Source organism: Numida meleagris, chromosome 2 (assembly GCF_002078875.1).
Source record: "Numida meleagris isolate 19003 breed g44 Domestic line chromosome 2, NumMel1.0, whole genome shotgun sequence".
Classification (NCBI taxonomy): Eukaryota; Metazoa; Chordata; class Aves; order Galliformes; family Numididae; genus Numida; species Numida meleagris.
In genome coordinates, this window is record NC_034410.1 from 137,643,527 (window position 1) to 137,665,981 (window position 22,455).

The window sequence follows — 22,455 nt, forward strand, 5'->3', positions numbered from 1 at the left end:
AGAAAAATATTCCAGCTATTTCAGTGGGGGCAGCGTTCCACCTGAAATCTTTAGGCCATCTTCAGATCATATTTCTTTAACATAAGGCAGCACATCTCTTCCACAGTTGTTTCTGTGTGTGTGTGTGTGCATATGTACCTGCCAAAATTTTCAGAGGTGGTATATTAAGGATTCTGCTTTATATTTTCTGTGGTAGTAGTACTTCAGTACTTTTATGCCTTTAAATGATTTTTTTTTTAGCTCAAAAGTCAGTGCTGTGCAGGACTCTATCAGGGTCTGCTGTGACAGGACAAGGGGAAATAGTTTCAGACTAGAAGAGGGGAGGTTTAGATTGGATACGAAGAAGTTTCTTACAGTAAGCGTGGTGAGGCACTGGCACAGGCTGCCCAGAGAGGCGGTGGATTCCCCATCCCTGGAGGCACTCAAGGTGAGGCTGGCCAGGACTCTGAGCACCTGCTCCAGCTGTAGGTGTCCCTGATCATTGCAGGGGGGTTGGACCAGATGACCTCTAGGGGTCCCTTCCAACTCAAATGATTCCATGATTCTGTGATTCTAAGTTACGTGCTTTGCTCCCAGTAGTTGTAATGTTCCTAAGATCAGCCCATGGATTAAAAGCTGTAAACCTGTTAATTGAATTCATTCCACCGTAACTTTCCTATCAAAATGTAGCACTCTCATCCCAAATGGCCTTACAAGAATGAAATTAACACTAGGAAATCTATTTATTTATTTTCTGATTCTCAGAAGTAGAAGAATCATTTTTGTGAAAAAACAGAGAAAAAAAATCAATCTGAGCCAAGAAGCAAGCATGAAATGCTTTAGCCCAACTGGATAAAATGAGATATAAGCATCTGAAAACAGAGACATGTCACAGAAAATGTTAAGCAACTTTATCTGTTTTTTGTTGCTAGCAGATCCATCTGTTATACACAGTAAAAATACTGAAACCAGAAAAGCAAACACAGCAACAATCAACTTTATTTATTGAAATAAAGATGCATAAAACAGCACTTCTATATCAAAATGTCCTAGGGGGAGAAAACCAATCTCACCAGGCAAGGTTTCCCAGTACTGAAAGAGCTGTGAAGGGAGTTGCTGGAGGCAAAGTACTGCTGTTTTGTAGGAAGTGATACACCCTGAGATACAGAGGGCAGGAGAACTTCTAACACACCAGAGGCTTTCTATAAAATATTCCAGCCTGCATTTTCTATCGCAATATTAGAGACTGTGGTGATTATATTCTTTTTTTCGTAAAATGAGTGGTTCTGAAAGTAAACTGGTTACAGTGGTTTGCCCTTTCCCTCGATTATAAAGTGAGAATCCATTTTGGTGGTTAATCATTAAACGGAGTTCTTTGCGTTTTCAGGAACAGAACGTTTCCTAAAAGAAACAGTGACTGCAATGTGAAATGCCATGCATTCAAGCGACCTTGTCTTGCAGATATGCTGACAGTTATGTAAGCAGTGGCACATGCAAATCGGGTACCGTCTTAAGCAGCTGGGACCATTTTATTTGCAAATAATGCAATGGCACCAATGGTACCTTAGGAAATAGGCTTCTGGTTTGTTGCAGGATGTTATCTGCGTTACCTAAAACATGTTTTCTGTTTTGTGGTTGTGGTAACGTTTTTTGTTCTATGTGTTCCCAGACAATAACCTAAATTGGAAGCCCATTCTTCCTCCTTTTGCCACAGTCACACAACATTTTTTGGTTGCCTGGAAAGAAGGAATAGACACTCTCAGTGAACAGACTGATTCAGCTCCCTTCTCCAGCACTGCTGAAAGGGGCTGCAGAAGTGTAATAAACACTGATACTGCCCTTTGAGGCAGCCATTGCAGATTCTTTAAATCAGGGATTTAAATCAAATCAAAACTTTGCCCAAAGCAAAAATCAGTCTTACAGACAAATACATCACTACGTTTGATTTAGACAACTTTCCATCTTCTGATGAAGTACAAAAAAAAAGTCTTCTTCATGTCGACCACATCCACTTCATGCTGTCCACATCCAGGCATGATCAGTGCTTTTAGAAAACACAGTGCGTAGTTATGCTACCGTTTATGGCCATCTGCTTATCTGAAAAAAACCCCACATTTTTTAGTAGAAATACACACCCAAATCAATGCGTGTAACTAAAGTATTAACAGGACTATTGCTTGCGTGTTGATATTTGCACTCAGGAAGTTTTTAAAAAGAGCCTCTGACATAATCAGAGTTCCTATATAACATTCCAGAATACACAGAATTACTGAGTTGTACCACCAGTTGTGGTTGTGTGTGTGGATATGCATAAGTTTCTGTGCAAACTGATTTAAAACAGGAAATAACATGGGTCGAGGCTCTGCTCGACATAACAACTGACTAACCCTGATAGCTTTGATGACAGCTCCAGGATGTTTCAGTGTAGGACTCAGCTACAATCTTGCTGTCAGGTATCAGCTCCCCACACCCTCAGGATGTTTCTCTGAAGACATGTCCTGCGTTCTCCATTCTTCTGGCCCTGGCCCATGGTCATCGTGCAGAGGACTAACAAACCATGTTGTGAACGAACTCCAGCCTGATTTCCCTGTGATATGAGCACAGCTTCAAGAGGCTATAAAGCTATGTCAGTGGTCATGAACTGAACATCATCATGGCACAGGGCTGTGTTCTGTCCTGCAGATAGCCATATTGTTAAACAGTCAGCATGCTCCTTAGTCTGGTTTGGCCCACACTAACGAGTGCTCTTCCAGAGATTGCTCTGGCATGCTATGGGACCAACATGGAAAAGCAGATATGGGCTTGACCACCTTCTGCTGAGACCAGGAACGTGGAGTATGGATTTGTCTGTATGGGTATAAATGCTTTGATACCATATACACTTCTTGCTGGGGCCAGGGAATAGGCCCTATCCTGTTTTAATTGCAGATGCAATCTGAAAAATGTGAGGCCAGCTTTTTTTCATGCAGCTTATTCATCACTAAGCCTTGAAACTATACAGCAAAAAACAAGGAAAAGCTCAAAGAAAGAAGGTGGAGTTTTGTTCCCTTAATATTTCCCTTCTGCATCTGCATGAGTAAATCCGAGCACATTCTTATCTTCTCTCACATCAGTGTTGGGGTACACCTATTCCCATCATAACTTAAGGAACTGTTTTGTGCTTTGGATTGAACAAAACTAACAAACTAGTTTTGTTGCCAGGGTTTCATTTATCATTTTCAGCTCTAAAAAATATACTGGAAAACCAAAATGTGCCATCTTGTTCAAAAACTCCTTATGCACATAAATCTGAGGGCACTGCTCATGTTAACTGCTGTGGCTGGTCCATGGCAGCAGAGATCTTTCTGGGCTTGCACAGGTCACGGAGGTTGTTGAGACCATCACCTCTTCTCCCCATTTCAAATGTGAAAGCACATTTTTCTCATGTCTGCCTGATATGTCTGAGCTTTACGGATAACTTCGCTGCCCTGGCTTTAAGAGTTTAGATGCTGTATTTGATGTTTCTTTGCTTCCTTTTCCTAGCTGTCATTGATGCCTGGTCACCATAAAAGAGTGAACCGAAGTTTTCCTGTGAGATCAGTGCTCCATGCAAATCTTCTCTGAGTTGATCTGAGTGATAATTTCTTGCATTCTCCTAGATATAGTGAACTCCAGTATTATAGGCATTGGTTTAAAGTTATCTTATGCAACTGTACCAGAGGGAAGTCTTCCTTCAGGTGTTGATGAACCTGTGGTGATAAATGGATGCAATTAACCATGCTGTGGTATAGATGACACGGGAAGAGGACCGCTGCTTGTGACTTCATCCCTGGTTTGAACTGGTAGTGAGGTGCCTGTGGGGAAACATCTCCCATGTTAGAACCATAGAATGGTGTGTGTTGGAAGGGACACTTCAGATCACGTAGTTCCAACCCCCCTGCTATAGGCAGGGACACCTCCCTCTAGACCAGGTTGCTCAAAGCCCCATCCAGCCTGGCCTTGAATGCTTCCAGGGAGAGGGCATCAACAACCTCTCTGGGCAACCTGTTCCAGTGCCTCACCACTCTCACAGTAAGGAATTTCTTCCTAATATCTAGTCTAAATCTACCCTCTTCCAGTTTGAAACCATTTCCCCTCATCCTGTCACTACATGCCCTTCTAAAAAGTCCCTCCCCAGCTTTCCTGTAGGCCGCCTTCAGGTACTGGAAGGCTGCTATAAGGTCTCCTCAGAACCTTCTCTTCTCCAGGCTGAGAAGCCTCAGCTCTCAGCAGCTGTCCATGTGAGGGAATTGCTCCAGCCCTCTGATCATCTTCATGTTTCTCCTCTGGACCTGCTCCAACAGCTCCATGTCCTTCTTGTGTTGGGGGCACCAGAACAGGACACAGTACTCCAGGTGGGGTCTCACAAAAGCAGAGTAGAGGGGCAAGCATGTTGGAAGCTCATGTGTTCCTGTCTCTCTATGATGAGGATAATCTCAACTTAAGCAACATTTTCAATGAATCTTACCTGTTTTACCTGAAAATTCTGGATTCATATGGTACCCCAGCAGTAAGAACTCCATTTGCACAGGCAGACTTCCTCATCCCATTTAACGCATCCACCATGCTATGTTTTCAGATTTGCACTTTATCATTCATACAGACGTGGATGGTCTTGAGTTGCTGTACTCATGAACTTCCTGTAACAGGTCCGTAAATCGGTTTATTCTTTTTCTGCTTAACTTTTATTTCCTGACACAATTAACCACTACAGTATGATTTTGGTTTTCCTGTTTTATGGGATGAATTCTAACCCATTCACATGGATAGCTTCCACCTGGGTAGGAGCAAGCTTGTTTCTGTACATGCCTGGTTCATCTTTGTGCTACTGATACGAAGGGTTCACGATGAGAGAAGCTGCAGCTCCATTAGAACTATTTAATTCCACCATTGCTTTGTTGGTTCCTGTTATGTACAGTACAAGCTATACTGACTTCTCTGTCTTTCCTCCTCCCAATCCCAAATTTGGCTTTTTATTCCTTTCCCTGTGTCCTCTGAGGGTAAAGACCACCCTCAAGGCAGATGCTAGTTAGCATCTTCTGAGCTATGGTTCTGCTCTTGGAGGCCTGTCTGACATTTGTAGATAATTCACATTTACAAGTGCATATAAAATGAACTCATACTGGAGACAGAAGGATTTGTGATCTTCAGAAGTGGCTATATGTTTTGCTTTGTTTATTGAGTCAGTTCATGTGACTCTGACTTCTGACTGCTCCTTCTGTCATTGCTAATCCAGCATCTTTGGGTCAAGTTCTGTTTCCCTCTGTCATGAAAAGATTTTGAAGTCCTTCATCACTAATACTATACATCTGCGCTGAGGGGAGTTCTCCAAGATATTTCTAAATACTAATGAATAAATATTCATTTTGCTTTTCAGTTGTGCCGGGTATTGATCTCCTGTTTCATTTTCTTATTCCGAAGACGCTTACTGCCTTTGCTGCCTCATTTGGGACATGCAGAGATCTTTTACAGGTCTTGTAGACTTATGGATCCTGCTTTCTTAGACTGCAGCACGACACTTCATAGGGCGTTAACTTTTACTGCCACAGATAGTGAGGAAAATTGCTTTCTGTTTATCTTTATGTGTAATCTTATTTGTGAGAAAATAGTGGCTCAACCTTTTTAACTTTCTGAACTTCTGTATGTTTTCAGACAGTTGCTATGTTTCACTGTCTTTCTTTTCTTCTCATTGACCTGTTCTTGAGGTGTTACCTTTCCATACAGAATTTCATTCTCCAAATTACTGGAACTGAATGCAAAATAGATCATATTTAATCTCTGTGTTAGTAACAGACACATTCATCTATCACTGGTCACAGTGAGTGCTGGATATGCAACATGAGAGTTTTTCAAACAATGGATCTAGTTTGGGGAACGTGAAATACCTGTTATTTTCTTTGTACTTCAAGTTTCTGCTTGGGCTCACAGTGAATCAGTTAGCTTCACAGATGGAAATATCAGAAAAAATGCAAAACTTAGGTACTGCTTATATACAAAATTATCAGTTTATACTTAGGCTTACCTTTTTCAGTCTCCAGTTTTTTTTTTTTTTTAACTGTTTCCCTATTCTATCTGTTTATATATAGCTATGTTATACCTGAAGCTCACTAAATACTCATGGTTTTGGTACATCATAGAATATCACAGATCAGATGCTTTGCAGAAGTAAATCAAGAGAGATTCAGTGGTGTCTACAGAACGGTACTGGTTCATTAATCAGTATATCAGCTAGAGATCTGTCATGTTATATGTAGAGGTACATTCATACACAAAAGAGCTATAGATGGCCCAGCATATGCTATATATCAGTGGTCACTGTGTTGTAAAGTTCCTTACACTCAAAGAGGAGAATTGATAGATGAGGTATGATGAGTGATTATGTAGAACAGTGCATAATACAGAGCATTTTCTGTACAACTGACAGCACAGATCAGCTGAACAAATTAAACTGAGACTGCTCCACAAAAAGCTGAATCCTGAGAAAGGATGTGCATGTGCTTTTATATGTATATGTATGTCTGTGTGCAAGTGTATCATTAGAAACATTTAGGTATGCCTACATGTACATTTGTGCTATGCAATATATTATAACATTGAGTATACAGCAAAACTGGTGACATGAACAGGAGCATCCAAACGTGTGAAAACAGCTGTCTCCGAAGAATCCCTTGCTTCACCTGACTGCAGGTTGCCAATGTTTCCTAGAGACTGCACAAGCTACAAGGCTGTGCATTATTAAAGAGGAAGGAACATAAACCCCTCATGAGGATTCAACATGAATGCGCTCTTTAATGAGTGATGTTGATGATACCTATGCTTGAATGCGTTATAAAACTGCACGAATTGAAATCTCACACTTTTCTCAAACCATACAGTAGAACCTGAACTGAGCAGTTCAATACAATCCTGGAAAACATCTGTGGCAAGATACCTCATTTAAGTCATCACCTTGCCAGGATTTCATTTTAAATACAATGAGCCCTTCCTGTTTCCTCCTGAAACCACTGGCAAGCACTATGGAACACTCCACTGCCTGCATTTATTGGAGGGCATCGGTTGTATTGTAGGATACAAAAAATATTAGGAGACTTCTTATCCTCCATGCAAGCAGATGGGGACTTAAGTATTTGCCATCTGCAAGGATATTCATGGTTCTCCCCTAGCCTGTGTATGGAGGAGGGGAGACTGGGGAACAGAATTTAAAGATGCCCAGCAAAGCACATTCACCACAGCCTGCTTTGTTGCAACTATAACTTAGCAGCCCTTTTCCATGGTGCTGGTGAACATGCTGTCGAGAATTTCCGTAGCCATTCTGAGTGTGACAGAACTGAAACTTTGCTTTCATGGCTGAGAGGCTACTTGACCTACAAGATCTGTTTGTGGCTTGTTTCACTGCTCGTCATGTGCAGGTGCAATTGTAAAGGTGTTTTCTGCATTGCTGTTGCCAAGACAGTGGTTCTGCTGACTAATCAGTGAGCTTCTGAAATTGTGGGTTTTTTTGTACTTTTTGTGCCTGGAGATTAAGCTGAGCAGAATGACAGCCCTTGATCTGCTCTCTGTTCAACATGAGGGAGGCAAATTAACACATGCGTGGGTGGAAATCTAAATCAAGAAGAAAGGCGGGCTTTGAGATAGGCTGATAACAACTCATACAGCGGGTTATGAGCACCTGGGCAAGGAGGACAAAGTAGCACCAGAAAGGTATCTCCCACTTGCCAGCATCTGTATTTGTTGATTTTGTCTGATATGACCACCACTCCCTGCTGCCTTGCTAGCACCTGCTGACTTTATAGTTTGCTATCTCCACTACTAGGTTTGATTCCTACAGCTGTTGAGCACCTCTGCATGTGATATCGTGTTTATGTGCTGGACTAAACATCACCTTCTTCCCTAGAACTGATCTACTGGGCAGAGACAGAAGAAAAAAACTTCAGTATTTCAAAGGTGTTAATGGTCTACAGAAATAAATTAGTATCAACAGAGGGAAAGTACATCAAGTCAGGAAAAAATGAAATACTCCAGGAATGACTTTAAAACATTAATAAAGACAGAAGAAAATGCATAAACTTAGCTTTACAGAGTGAGGGAGATAACAAAGAAGTAACTCACTAGTGACACAGAGATAAGCCATTTAGGCTGTCAGCTCATGATGTATTCATCAAGTCATCTCAGCTTAGATATGCTCAGTAAACCTTTACTTCTTAGAGCTTTTATCATGCAGTCTGTTTGGCTGTTTTTTTTTCATCTCCCCCTAATTTCAGAGGAGTTGGAAAGAAGAACACAGTCGTGTCTGTGACCTGGGTGTTTGTTTTGTAGCTAGAGGTCACATTTATACCTGAAATGCATCGTTATCTAGCTAAATATTCCTTCTTCTTCTTCTTTTTTTTTTTCTCAGACATTAAGGCTTTGGAATGATAAGAGAAGCTGAGTTGAAAGTTCATACTGAGGAGAATGACATTATGGACAGCATACAAGCAGGAAAAATATGTAGTATCTATTTTTTTCCCATGTCCAGAGCCACATTTTGTTTATGGTCACTGGAAGTAACCAGCACCACTCAGTGGTTATAGTAGTGATGGCTCTTAAAGCATCCAAGCACAGCTGCTAGAATGTAAATCTCTGCATAGACACTACGAGGTAAGCTGTCATGGTGTCTGTAGGTTTCCGTAGCAGGCGCAGATGTACCTTGCAGTAAAACAAAGTGAACGTATACTTACTGAGTAACTTAGAGCTGCCTTCCTCTGTCAGAGTGCATTAAAAGGGTGGGGAGAGCTGCAGCTGTGACTGGAAGAAATACTGGAATCTTCACACGCTTCATTCCATAGGTGACCCCCTCAATGGACACAGTCCCTGAGACCCAACAGTCACAGCTGTATGAAAGGACAAGGGTGCTGTTTGGCCAGCACAGCTATGGCTTTCTTGTGTTTTCCCTCCGTGTTAACAGTCGCTCAGTGACAGCAAACACAGTCAGAGCTGCTCAGAAATCTCTGGCTGCCACATGGTAACTGGGGAGCGTGCTGAAGGTGTGGAGCTGACACTTCAGGAGTGTGTGAGTCACCTAAAATTTGGTGCTCTCTTTCAGTCAGCCTGCTTTGGATCTATGATTAGAACATGAAGGGAAGAGAGCAATCACGCTGATGAAATTGTAACCAGTGTTACTGGGATAAAATGTTGTGCAGCTGCAGAGCTTTTACTTAAGAATCTCAGCCACCATTGGGAATTTCCTTAAAACCTGTGATCTGCTTTAGGTAACTGAATCAGCTTTGGCAGCAAGATAAGCCCAGTGTTGTTGATGTGCATAGTATTTCTGCAGACACTGAGTTTACTTGTTTAGTTATATATGGTGATCTTCAAAGATCATGGAACTCAGTGGTAACAGTCACTAAGATAATCGTAACATAACTACAAGGTAAAATACTTTGTGTTTACCACACTGAGAGATGCAGTAGCTCCTGCCCAAACTTGTCTGCAACCAGTTTTCAGTGAGATTTATATTTTCATGCTGGCACCATTCCTGCAGTGACCTCCAAACAAGAGCCAAAATACTGTTCTCCTGCATGTGGGAGGCCAAGCCTCATTCCCTGAGCACTGAGCAGAGGGCACTTATCTCAGCGAAGTTCATGCATTTTGCATTGGTAACAGTAGAGTCTCACTCCCGGGTGTGCTCAGAGCAGAGCTGAAAGGCAGCCAACTGCCTCTGAGGGCTGATGTGCCTGGCACAGCCCAGCCTTGAGAGACATCTGTCTGCTCTAAGGGCTTTGCATGGACAAACCCATGCGTGGTGGTCCCAAGGGAACATGTGGGGAGATCCAAATGCTGGTCAAGGAAGGCTCAGTCTGGAGAGGGCTGAGGTCTTGGGAGCTGTTCTCATCCACATGAGCTGAAGATGTGACTGCTTGTTCCCCAGGTATGACATTCTGAGCGCTAAAACATGCATCAGCAATTTGAGCACCAGCTTCTATTTAGAGCCATGCAATCTTTTCTTCTGGTATGCTTTATTCTCAAAGCATTACTCTGAGATGATGTAAACCAGTGTAAGTCAGAAGAAACTCCTTTTTCCAACATAATTGTAAAAACAGTGAAAGAGCAGAATTAGAATTAGCTCTGCCAAACTCCCCTGCCTGGATTTATCACACTTAAGTGCATCGGAGTCTGACTTAAGACTGCGGCTTGCTGGGGACTGTGCATACATGAGCACATATACATGTGTGTGTGTCCTATGCACACACAGAGACATATTTGTGTATACACACAAATTTTTTCTTGTGTGTGTGTGTTCCTATATGTCTGTGTATACACACATATTTTTACAGAAGAAAAAAAGAGACTGAGTACATATAAGAAAATAATTTGGTTCTCCTAAGAGCTGAAATGCCCTCTGGATGTGCTCGCCCCTCTTTACTAACTACAGAGGAAACCCAGAGAGACTGAAAAAATGCTATTTTTAGCAATAAATTTCCTAGCTTGTGCTACTAATACCACTGTAACTTATTACACTGAAAGTTATTTGGAATTTAACTTGGCTTTTAATCCTGATTGTTTGCTTTGTTCTATTGTGAGCAACGAAAATGAACTGTGTACTTTCACCTTTATTACCAATCAGTGTCCAATCACTTTCAGTTTTACATTTTCTAACATGTACGTAGAGCTCCTGTGCATGAGTACAGACATTTCTCTGGAAGCCAACAATCCTTTTTGTTAGTAGAAAGTAATGAATAAATAAAAATACAGGCAGCCTTTCTGCAGTGTAAAACAATATGCTTTATACTGTCTTTGTTGATTGGAATGAAAAATATTCCAGTTCAGTTTAAAACTTGTCATTCAAGATTTCCTGCCTTTAATCTCGGGGACAAACATTTAAGATCCACACAGAACACTTTGTGATGTTGCCACTAAAATGGTTGTCATGGCTGTGGCTCAACGCAAATCCAAGTCAAATAAGTGAATCCACACCACCCGGACCTTCCTTTTCAACTGCAGCCAGTCCACCTCATTTTTGTGCACTTTGACAAACCCCAGGTAGACAGGCAGCACTGTAAAGGCAGATCAACGTAATACCTTCTAAGTGCTCTTTCTACTTCAGCTATTATTAATATTGTCTACTCCTAATTTAAAGCCCGCATCTGAGATGTTAGCTTTTTCAATAGGGAAGAACCTTTCCCCAGTTCTGTCAACAGATGTTATTATTTAACATAGGCAGACTGCATTGATAAAACATTGCCTAAACCAATAGCAATAAACCTGCTGATAAAGCTATTGCAGTAGTAATTATCCTTAAAAGAACAGTAAAAGCGTACGTAAGTGCGCTCAGTGACTGACACATGAAAACAGGGGTTTTCAGCTGCTCCACTGGCCTGATCCTGGGAGCTGGGCAGAACATTTCTGGGCTCCCTACAGGCACAGGAGTCCATGGCAATACACTGAAGGAAGTGCTTCCCTCTCTGCTCCTTATTCATAGCACTCAGCTTGCTGTTCAGGAGCTGGTATGTTTCTGAAAGTATCTATTGATGAGTGTTTCAATTCCGTTGAGTTTTAGCCAGATAAATTGTGTTGAATTTTGTGACTGTTAATGCTCAACTGAGACAGCCAATTTCTCCTAAATCTGGATGTTGGAATTGCTTCTTAATCTCAACACATAAGTGATTTTTATGTGTAAATGTCAAAATGCTTCTCACATTATCCGTTGTGACACTTCCATGCATCCACTTTCCTGCTGTGGAGAACAAGCATGACATTTCCCCAAACCAAAACTTTATTTCTGTGTACAGTGCTGCCACTTATTTGCTGCAAGTTCTGCTTTCCAATTTGCAGATACACCTGTGTCTGAAAGGAAGTAAATCTCAACTTCACGATTGCACTGGACTTAGTTTATGTCACTGCAGAGCCCTTGACATGTGGCAATGAAATTGTGAGCGCTGCTACCAAATTGTATCTTCCAAGTACCCTTTCCTTTAAAGTAGCTTCCATTTTGCCTTAACTAGAATGTGCCGCACATGTTTGCCCAGCTGTGTATTTGTTTTCCATCAGAGATGTTGAGGTATACTTCAGTGCTTCAGTGGGAATCCCACTCAGCACAATCTGAGAAATGCTGTGTTTGCTATCTAACCGTTTGTACTAGTTATCACAGAGTCTAAAAGGATATCAGACCTGAAAATTTGTCTAATGCAAAACCGGCTGATTGAGATCAGTGTCCACATTGCAAACTTCATTCATTTTGCTTTTAGATACCAGGGAAAGTGGCAGATTCTCTCTTAGTTTCTTTGCATGCACCTCAGTAGGATGTATTGTTTGCAGCCAAAAGAATAAAGAGCAATGAATGCAATTTAAATTCTTGCAATTGAGTTTCATCATTCTTTCCTCAAATTTGAAAAACATTTTTGTTAACATAACACTTTAAAATCTATAATATGTATTTCAATCCATTTGTAGATGTGCTCCTTTATTAAAACACAGAAACCTAACTGCAAAATCCCATGATAGCGGTCCTGAGAGTGGCAGGGAAAGGACTGTAATTTCCCTCCTTGAAAAATATGGACAAAACCATCCACAAATTCAAAACACTTTTTTTTTTGGAAAATATCAATACATCTTTTTATCATTCAAGAGCTCTATTTCCAGTGCTAGCATTGCACACCAGTTATTATCATCACAGTTCTTGTTTTTCAGGAGCTACATATTATAGATTAATCACAGAATCATGGAATCATTAAGGCTGGAAAAGATCCTCTAGTCCAACCATCAACACATCCCCACCTTGCGCACTGAACCATGCCCCTCAGTGCCACACCTCCACGTCTCCTGAATGCCTCCAGGGACGGTGACTCCACCAATACCCTGGGCAGCCTGTGCCAATGCCTCACCACTATTTCCGAGAAGAAATTTTTCCTAATATCCAACCTGATAATGAGAACCACAAGTTTTGTATAATTTCAAGAACTTCTCTCTAAAATTAAATCTTGTGATGCGATGTAAACAGTCACCCTATTTTCAGATTTAAAAATAACACTCTGGGCTGCCACAGCTTCAACCTGTAAGCAGTTTACAGGATGTGCACAGAGCTGCCAGGCTGCTGGGAAGGTGCTTCCTCACTCTGCTTCCTTACACTTTAAATGTTAACATTGCTTTAACCTTCATGCTTCTGGTAAGGTATGCCAGGGACTGGAACCTCCCACACCCTCCACAACCACACGATATGAGTGCATTGAACTCCTTGCTTTTCTCGTTACCAAGCCAATGGAAGAGGAAGGAGTGCATGAGGAGTGGGTAAATGAGCCCTCCGCTCAGATCTGGCCAGCAAAGAGAATCTTTTGCCTTGAGAAGAGTTAATCCCTCCTGGCCAGGTTTTGCTGGAAGCATGGCTTGCTGCGTCACAGTGACTTCCCTTGCTGGCTGGAAAAGTTTGCCACTGCTGTTTGCTTAGGGCCGTGTCCAAAAGCACAGTCGCACCCTGTCAGGGAGCTGCAAGTGTTGGCAGTGCTGGCTCTGGCACAGCCCTTAGGGACCAACAGGAGCACAATGGCCTGGCGTGGCTGAGCTGGAACAACAGGAAATGCTGAGACCAGCTCTTATCACTTATTTGTTCATTTATAGGCCTTTAGTTTAGAAGCTTTTTTTTTTTTTTTTTAACATAGAGGATTCCAAGAAAATAGTACCTTCTGCAGCATGTCAAAGGAGGTTCTTTCAAGCACTCTTCTCTCTCTCTTGCGTGTATGACTTTCCCGTCAGGTTGGTGCTCATTTAGCTCTGAAGTTTGTTTTGCGGTAACAAAGTGAAGAACAAATCTGCCTAAAATAAAGTGCTTCCAGGCTGGTTTGCATTCTTAAAGAAGGCCCAGATATTGCAAAACCATGACTTTGCGGCTGCTATTGCACTTTACACGTGCATTTTAGTGCTTGCAGAGCCAAATCCTGTGTCCACAATAGGTCTGTTTTTCAAAGGTATGCCGTGGAGACAAAGGTTGAAATCCAAATCTCTTCACAGCAGTCTGCAAGTCTGCCTCTCCCTTCAGAAGTTGTAAATGTGTCTAAGCAAAAAGCAACAGTTCACCTATCTGTAAATAATGAGCTGTGGTGAAATAGCTTAAACAGCTTGTTTGAAACAGAAGGAAATTCTGGTTCTGGGCACCAGCCTGGAATACTTTGGGGCTGGATTAGTATGCAGGATATAAAGAAATGTAAAGGCGAACCGTGGCTTAAAAATGTCATTGCACAAACATGCATGCATATTCTCTCAGGCCCTGCCTTGTGGTTCAGTACTGCAGCAAGCAACGATAATGATACAATTTCATAGCTCCACTAATCCCGGGGGATGCACAAAATGCTTGACAAACTGATGCTCTGTATCAGCAATAGGCCGGGTCTTTCCTTCTCATCTGTAGAGGAGCGGAAGAGATTATAGTACAAATATAGCAAAATCTTGCTGGTAAGCTCAGAAGCAAGTGGAAACATAATATATTCCATTCAATGAGCACATTAAAATTTGTATTAATAAAGAAATTCAGACAACTTTACACTTAATTAGCAGACAAGCTAGAATTGTTCCATATTGTTCTGGGGGAAGCAGAGTGCTGTAATAGGAAACAGAAATCACCTAGAAGACACAAAGGCCATTTGTATGCATAAATTCCAGATTCAGAAGAGAATATGAAGGTCTCTGATCTCATTATATTGGGGGAGAGAAAAACTTGGCCTTGGCAAACTTCATTTGTGAATCTTGTTGTCAAACTCCAGTATCCCCTGCCATTGCCTTTGCTTTTTGTCATTTGTTTAAGATTTTATGAATAGGTGTGATCCTAAACAACACCTTTTTAGAAGCAATGCCTGAGTAAACAGTCATCATCTCTGAGCAATGGATTTTATTTGTGTAGGAAGTTGAGGTCTAGCAAACTAGGCAGTGTTTTTGGTTGAAGTCTACAGAGATCTGGCTTATTGGATTAATTCTGAGAGAAGTCTGCCTTTTTTCACAGATTGTGGTTGGAAACATTGTCAGAAAAAGTGTATCATTTGCTTGCCTAACACTAGGCTCACAAATGACTCTCCTGCAACCAAAACTACCAAATTCAGTTGGCGTCATTAGTGTTAGAAAATGAAAAATTTTCTGTGTAATGTAAACTTGCATGTTACTAGGCCAAAAGTGTTGACAAGTTTAATACGTTGAGATGTCAACTGTTAAAAGACAAGAACATTATTTAATAGACCATCAAAAGCTTGCAGAAAACTTCCGGCTGATTACCATCTTTGGAACAAAGCTGTCTAAAAGGCCAAGAAAGCGGAATATCTTATGCTTTGAAGGTCCTGAAGCAGGAGACACAGCTGTTTTGCAATGTTATTATCTGTTTTTTTTTCCCCTTGACACATTTCTGCAGCTATCATCAAGAGCTGTTTATAATCTCAATGACAATTTCTTGTGAGAAAAGAATCTCTCTTAAATTGTTCTCCATGGTCACATGAACTATGATAAATTCCGGGAATACAAAGGAGTATCTCCTACACATCTAGTTTCACGCAGGAAGGGGTGGAGGACCAGCATTCTGGCACTGATCCCAGTGCCCAAGGAATGATATCTGTGCTGAGGAACCTGCAAGACTACAAGGGCTGAGTGCCTAGTTCAGCACTGAGCTAGAGTGTTTGTGCTGTGCGGTAATCCTCACTTAGCCAACTCCCAGAAGCAGAGCTGAAATCCCAGGCAGAGCACACACACAACAGCACCTATTCCAACAGAGCTGCTGAGCTTCATACCTTTAAAAAGTCAGCTAAAAATATTCATCACGGGAGAGCACCTGTGACAGTTGCAGTGTCATGGATTATTCAAGGTCATTCAGTTGGCAAAGGGACAGATGCTGTGGGCATCTGGAGCATACACAGGCCGCACATCAATGTTATGAATTCATGTATCTCCTGCAGGTTTTAACAGTTATATCCCTGGCTAAATGGGTCAGACGAGAACTTGTAAGAATTGCTTTCAGTGAAGAAATTACAGTTTCCTAGACTTCAGAAACTTCTGTTATTGAGAAAATATCCTGTCTTGATCTGACATGGTTCAGGAAAGTGGTAGGGAAAAGTCTTGAAGCATTACAGCAACACCAGCTTAACTCAGGAGAGGGATCGTGTGCTGATGATTCACATCCCATATGGGTGAAGGAAGGAGCCCTAGAAAACAGTGAAGAAGTATTCATGGTATCCTTGTAAACCTGGTAAAAGTATATAGAGTAAGGCATTCCCATTACCTATTTGATCTTTGAAGGACCATTTTTCATTATGCTTTTATTCAAGCAACAGTGCTATTGTTCCAATAGCTCCATCGGAGCTACTGAGCTGCGGCTTAACTCTGAGAGCGAGTGGAACAAGCTGAGGTAACAGGAAAGCCTGCGGAGCTCTGCACTGCAGAAACCATAAGCTCAGGGGAGATGAGAGGACTGAAAAAGAAGGCTACAGGGGACCTAATAATGACTCCCTGAGGGAAACTGCTGGTCAGAGCAATTAGCTCTGAATCTAGAAGAAGCCAAAACGGAACGGAGAACAGAGGTTTTTTTTTAATTCCTCAGTGCCTGGGAGCCCTTTGGATGGGAGGTAAAGCAATGCTTTTGCTTTCTAAGTAGATTCCTAGAAAGATCCAAGTCAGGATGTTGGGGCCAGTGATGGCCAGGGCTGCCCCCAGCCCCAGCTCTTCATTTCTCATTATGGCACATTATGGGACAATTGAAACATTATATGTATTACGCTCATTATGGAGAGCTATAGTTTATAAATATGACTGCAAGGCATATCTATATTTTCACACAGGTTATGAAGGGTTGTCCCATTTTGTTGTGGTCAGGATGGAGCTGACAACCTCATCAGAGACTTCAAAGAACCTCAAAGAATCTTAGCAAGAAGCTCAGAGTTGTCATGAACCCAATCTGTTCAGGGGTGAATGCCATGTCATGCAGCTAGGAGTGGTTATGAGTCATTCACTGCCATTGGACTTCAAACAAGTCACCCAATTTCTCTGCTGTAGTTCACCAGTGATAAACTACACACAAGGCATCCCCCATCATCTGTCAGTGCAAAGTCTTTTGATTTCATTGGGCTTTAAATTTAGCTTATGAAGGGCCAGGCAAGGCAACAGAATAATTTGCTTCAAAATAAAATGTGATTATTAGTGAATATTTTCCTCTGTTAGCAGAGAAGTTGACTTAATTCTTTTTCATTTAAGCATAGCAACAGAGCATCTCAGCATCTCTAAATCAGGCTGTATAGAGTTACAAAAACTGGAAATTCAGAATTGTGCCATTTTTCTTTGCAACTCCTTTACCTCAGTGAATGATATTTAGGCAAACTTGTAACAAAACACACTGCTGTGCAATGGTGAATAAACTGACTGATGTTCCTATTAGGAATTCTTGCCGTAAGTTTTGCAGCAGAGAGGGCAGAGCAGAATCCTCTAGAAAATCGTTGGCTTTGGTGGTTACAAAATCATGTTGCTCCCTTTAAAACCGCATCTTGGGTGTTTACTAGGCTGTACTGTGAGACTCTTATGATCTGTGTTATATTAAAATGTTTAATTCCAGATGTAACCTCTGCCTTGCATTGTGACAGAAGACCACCATAAAATGTCAAATAGCATATACTCTGATAGGCTACTAGAGCAGTCATGCGTAAGTTCAAATCCCTTTTCAGTGGGACAGTGCTTAAACTCTTTGATGAATCTAGCCCCATGCATTCAGCAGCTTCTTCCCTTTCTCAGCATGGGTTTAGTTATGTGAAGCCAGAAATGCCCTTTGTATGTTTAGACTTTGGGAGCACATTCAGCTGGAATCTAGCCTTGCACCTAAGGTTAGACCTCTGCAGTAATTCAACTCTGCTTGTTCTGGCTCTGAACAAAGACAAGCAGGGTTACGGAGTTATGTTACTCACTACAAGTAGAGGAATCAGCTTTCCCCATGGCATTTTCCTCCCACCCCCTTTCCCAGAGGAACTGCACAACGTAAGTTAAGCTTGTGCCTTTGCCATTATCATGCTCTAGTGGCTCATTTCCAACGCGCAGCCATGTACCACCTCATTATTTATATCCTGCTAGCATCTTATTCAGTACCTCAGCTTCCATCACAAATGCATTGGGATAACAGCTTTTTTTCCTGGATAAGAGGCTCATTATAACTGCAGCTCCTCTGCAGGGGTCAGCACCTCCTCCCTATGAATATGGTAAGGTGCTCTGAGTGCCACCTCACCTGCAAATGGTATTTTTCCCTGCAGAGTGACTTCCCACAGGGTGCAAGCTGCTATTGGATTTCTGCAGTAATATTTTAATTTAATAACTTAATCTAAGATTTAATGGCTTTCTTTCCTGTGCTTCATAGTATAATTAATTCATGTGATGGGAACTCATTAGACTTGGGGATCTGAGATGCATCTGGGCATACAGGGGCTATGAAAACATAAACTTATGTTAGGTCCTATTGGAGGTGGGCAAATGCAGAACCATTCAAAGAACAGACTATTTATTATTAAGAGAAACAGAAACCACTTTGTTAATAGTTGCCTATGCCTTTTAATTGTGTCTATAGTTTGTAATAATTTTGATAACATCAACAAAAGTCTGGTTCTCTGATGTTTAAGGTGGCTGAACCCTAGGCTTCCAGAGCATGGAAGATCTGGTCCAACACCTTCAAACAATCTCACAAAGGCATGTGTGCATACCCAGTACTTGCAGACACTTTTGCTGCTTGAAAAATTAACTCGAGCAGATACTATAGAGACACAGGAGCACCTTTGGGTCTCATGGATATGCTCCCCACTGTGTATCCAGTGCTGAGCTGCCCATCAGAGTACCGTTCCCACGCTGGACATGCCCAGTGGCTTTAGTGGAAACATTACAAAGGATAGTGATGCCAGCTGGTTTCTAAGTGAGCCTTCTGTGAGAGCTGTACATGAAGGCCTATTCTCCATAAATATTATTTACATAAGCGCAGCACATATTTTTCTGTCTTGATCTTTCCCTCTGGAGTCTGATCTTCCTCTGTCCAATATCAGTGGTGAGCCAGGTACACTTGTGTTCCTGTTTTGCTCAATTAAACCTTTTCCAGGGTTGTGAGTCATCTATTTCATGGTCCAGAACATCCTCATTTCATTTCCTCTGCCCTCTGGTGACTGAATTGATTAATACTATGTAAACAACTCCTTGAGACCTATACAAAAAGAGTGGAGTTTGCCCCAGAATGCTTGTTCTGAATAGGACAAGATGGAAGAAGCCCGGGAGCAATTAAAAACTAGATCCCAGACTTCTATATGATCCTGAGCTAACTTGGTGGATGCCCCATCCTTGGAAACATGGGGCTCTGAGCAACCTGACTGAGCTGTAGGTGTCCCTGATCATTGCAGAGGAGTTGGACGAGATGAAATTTAAGGGTCCCTTCCAACTCAAATGACTGTATGGTTTTATGAACTCAATTCTTAACAGACCCAGTTTATTTCCATTGATAATCTTGACACAAGCAACAATTCAGGTTCCAGCACAGGGACTGACCACAGTCCTTGGTAACATAATGACTCAGTGAGACAAATGACTCTTATTGACTGTTTGACACGAATTTCTAGCAAGCTCTGTATGGTTCTAATGAGCTCTGCTGGCTTTTCATGTGCAAAGGGTGCTTTGAGTACTCTGTTTACATCTGGCTTCCTGATCAGGGCAGTCAAGCACCCTTTTGAGCTAGTACTGTGGAGAGGCCTACATAACTGCTAGGCCTAGTGAATAGCAGGCAATGTGAGGCCAACAAATGCAACAGTTTGCACAAAAGGGGCCAGAGGACAGCATACAGATACTCAGCAATGGTGGTGATGTGCTACAGGGCATGGTCACCTGTTCTACTGGCGCAAATGTCCCTGGAATCTCACAGCACATGCAGCACAGGCTGACAGAGTATATGGGGTACCTGCAGGTCCAGTGTTGGCCAGGGGACTGCAGGGCTTCCATAGGCAGAGAACGGGGCTGCCCTGTGACTGTCAGTCAGTTCCTGCTGGCTCCATTGACCCCACCACAGTGCACAGCTGAGCCCAGAACCAGGCTGGCGGATCTTCAGAGAAAACAGATTTCAGCAAGGGTGAGAAGGTTCTCTACAGTAGGTTACACAGGAAAGCATCCAGGCAGCTTTTGAATATCTCCAGAGAAGGAGACTCTACCACCACTCTGCGCAGCCTGTTCCAGTGCTCGGTAACCCTCACAGTAAGGAAATTTTACCTCATGTTTGTACAGAGCTTCCTATGGTCCAGTTTGTGCCCACTGCCCCCTGTTCTGTTGCTGGGCACCACTAAGAAGAGCCTGGCAAGTAGCAGGATTTCAACCTGGGCTTCAGAAGAGCAGAACTCTTGCCTGTTCAGTACCCTGCTTGGAAGGATCCCATGGACACAGTCCTGGAGAGAAGGGGCTGGCTGATCTTCAAAGATCACTGCCTGCAAGCTCCATAAAGGTACATTCCTCCATGCAAGAGGCAAAGGTGGCAGGAGGCTTGTATGGATGAACAAGTTCCTGACAGAAGTAAAACATAAAAAAATAAGTCTGTAATAGGCGGAAGGTTACCCACAGGGATCATAATTTTCCATCCATGGAATCTGACTGAATGTTCCCTTGAGCAACCTGCTCATGCTTGGAGAAGGATAATTTCCAAAGGTCCCTCACACTATTACAGATTTTCTCTTATTCTACAAACCTGCTGCTCCCCCTCAACACTCCCTTCTAGTGCTTGAGCACCTTGATCTCAGCTAACAGGATCTGCCTCCTACCACAGTGCCATGCTCTTGGGAAGAAAGTACATGGTAGCCACTCTTGCAAATTAAAATGAGACCACCTTCCTCTATAAAGAAAATTTGACGAGGTGATAGTGGTGAGTGGTCCTCCTTTATACCAGTATCATGGAGATTTGAGCATAGTTTCAGGATGGAGAAAGACTGCAATTTCATCTCCTCTTATGCCTGGGGATAGAGTAGGATTTAAATTCCCATCCACCACTTCCAGATTTTTGTGAGGTGGGGACTTTCATGAGTGCTCTTGCTGGAAGAGATCTGGAGCACCACAAAGAGATAATAATGAGGAAGTTTCACTGCAGAAATCCCACTGCTCAGAGCAGCTAGCTGAGAACAAAAAACTCATCACAATTCACGTCCTCCTAGATGCATTTTACATCAGCCTATTTCTGGCTCAGGTGTGAAATTCTGAAATAAAAGGACAGTGCAAATGACACTTTAAAGAAGTTCCTGTTCAGCATCTGAAGTCGTGTACCTTCTGGCAGCAGCCACTGTGGTGTGAGGCTCCCCCATACCGGATCCCTCTGTCCCTGGGCACAGGCTGTGAAAGAAGACGTGAGCTGCGTTGCTTCAAGAACTTGGAGAACCTTCTGGGTGAGAAAAAGGCCCAACACTTCAAGATTTTGCAAACAAGGTAAAAATTGATAAATCAAGCCTCAGATTTAGTGGTCTCCAATGCTAGGTAGCAGCTGAGCAGGGATTTCAGGATATGGATTCAGACATCTGACTGATATTTTTGGTTCTTCATGCTATTTTTCAGATCTAATATCAGACACCTTAAAATTCAGGCATTTGCAGTCCCATAGAGCACAGCTGGGCACCTCACGTATCTTGTTCAAAACCACCTAAGCCTACATTAGAGCTAGAAATCAAATGCTACCTGTGGCCCTGAGCCTTAGAAGCTGCTGTCTTTGTTACAGGGATTTGTCTCACTCTGTCATACCTGTGAGAAGGCCGTCAAGGACAGCTGCAGCCTCCGGAAGACCTAACTCTCCACTAATACTTTCAGCCAAGGACTGTCTTGTTACAGCTACATTTCCTCAGGAGGATTTCACTCAAAATATTCTTGCTTGAGCTGACTTGGTGCTTTTGCATGAGATTCAAACAACTTTTTCTAGTCAGGACTTCAGGGAAGTAAGGTTCCACTGCTGTATCAGTGTAGTTATGAACATGTACATGGTGGAAGGCTTTGACAAATTACATACCATTGTACATGATATGGCTACTCACTAGCAGGCAGCACATCATTCCCATCCCATGCCTGGAATTTCCATGAGACAAGACATCACACAAACCAAATAGTTGTACAGATTTTCCAAAAATTCCCTATGAGTTCTGATGTTCTCTCATTTCTCCCTCTCACAAACACTACATCTGTTCCTTTAGCAGTTGCTGGCAAACAAGATAGGCCTGGGTGCCAACTAATACTATATGATCTTTTTACTGAATTCATTTTCCACTTTTAAAATTAAATTATGTGGCAGATCCTCAGATTTAATACAGCTATTGCCTATTAATCAGATGATGGTCTGGCATCTTTTGAGCATGAACACAACCAAGGAGTTACATTTTGATCTGACATGTGAAGCCAGTGAAAACATTGATTGTTTTGTCCCTGATGCATCAGTCATGAAAGAAATCACTACAGTTTTCCAAACAAGCTAGGGAAAAAACATACCAT

At 42.1% G+C, this 22,455-nt stretch overlaps 1 long non-coding RNA gene across 2 annotated transcripts; it reads right to left on the minus strand.

Annotated features, from left to right (window-relative positions):
- On the minus strand, nt 956-22,434 carry LOC110394332. 2 transcript variants are annotated; one of them, XR_002435556.1, is made up of 4 exons: nt 8,715-22,434; nt 4,466-4,637; nt 2,367-3,812; nt 956-2,076 (listed from the first exon to the last, which is right to left on the minus strand). It is a non-coding gene; the product is annotated as an uncharacterized LOC110394332 (long non-coding RNA). The 2 variants fall into 2 exon arrangements; XR_002435557.1 differs by having other exon boundaries at nt 2,367-3,707; nt 8,715-22,433.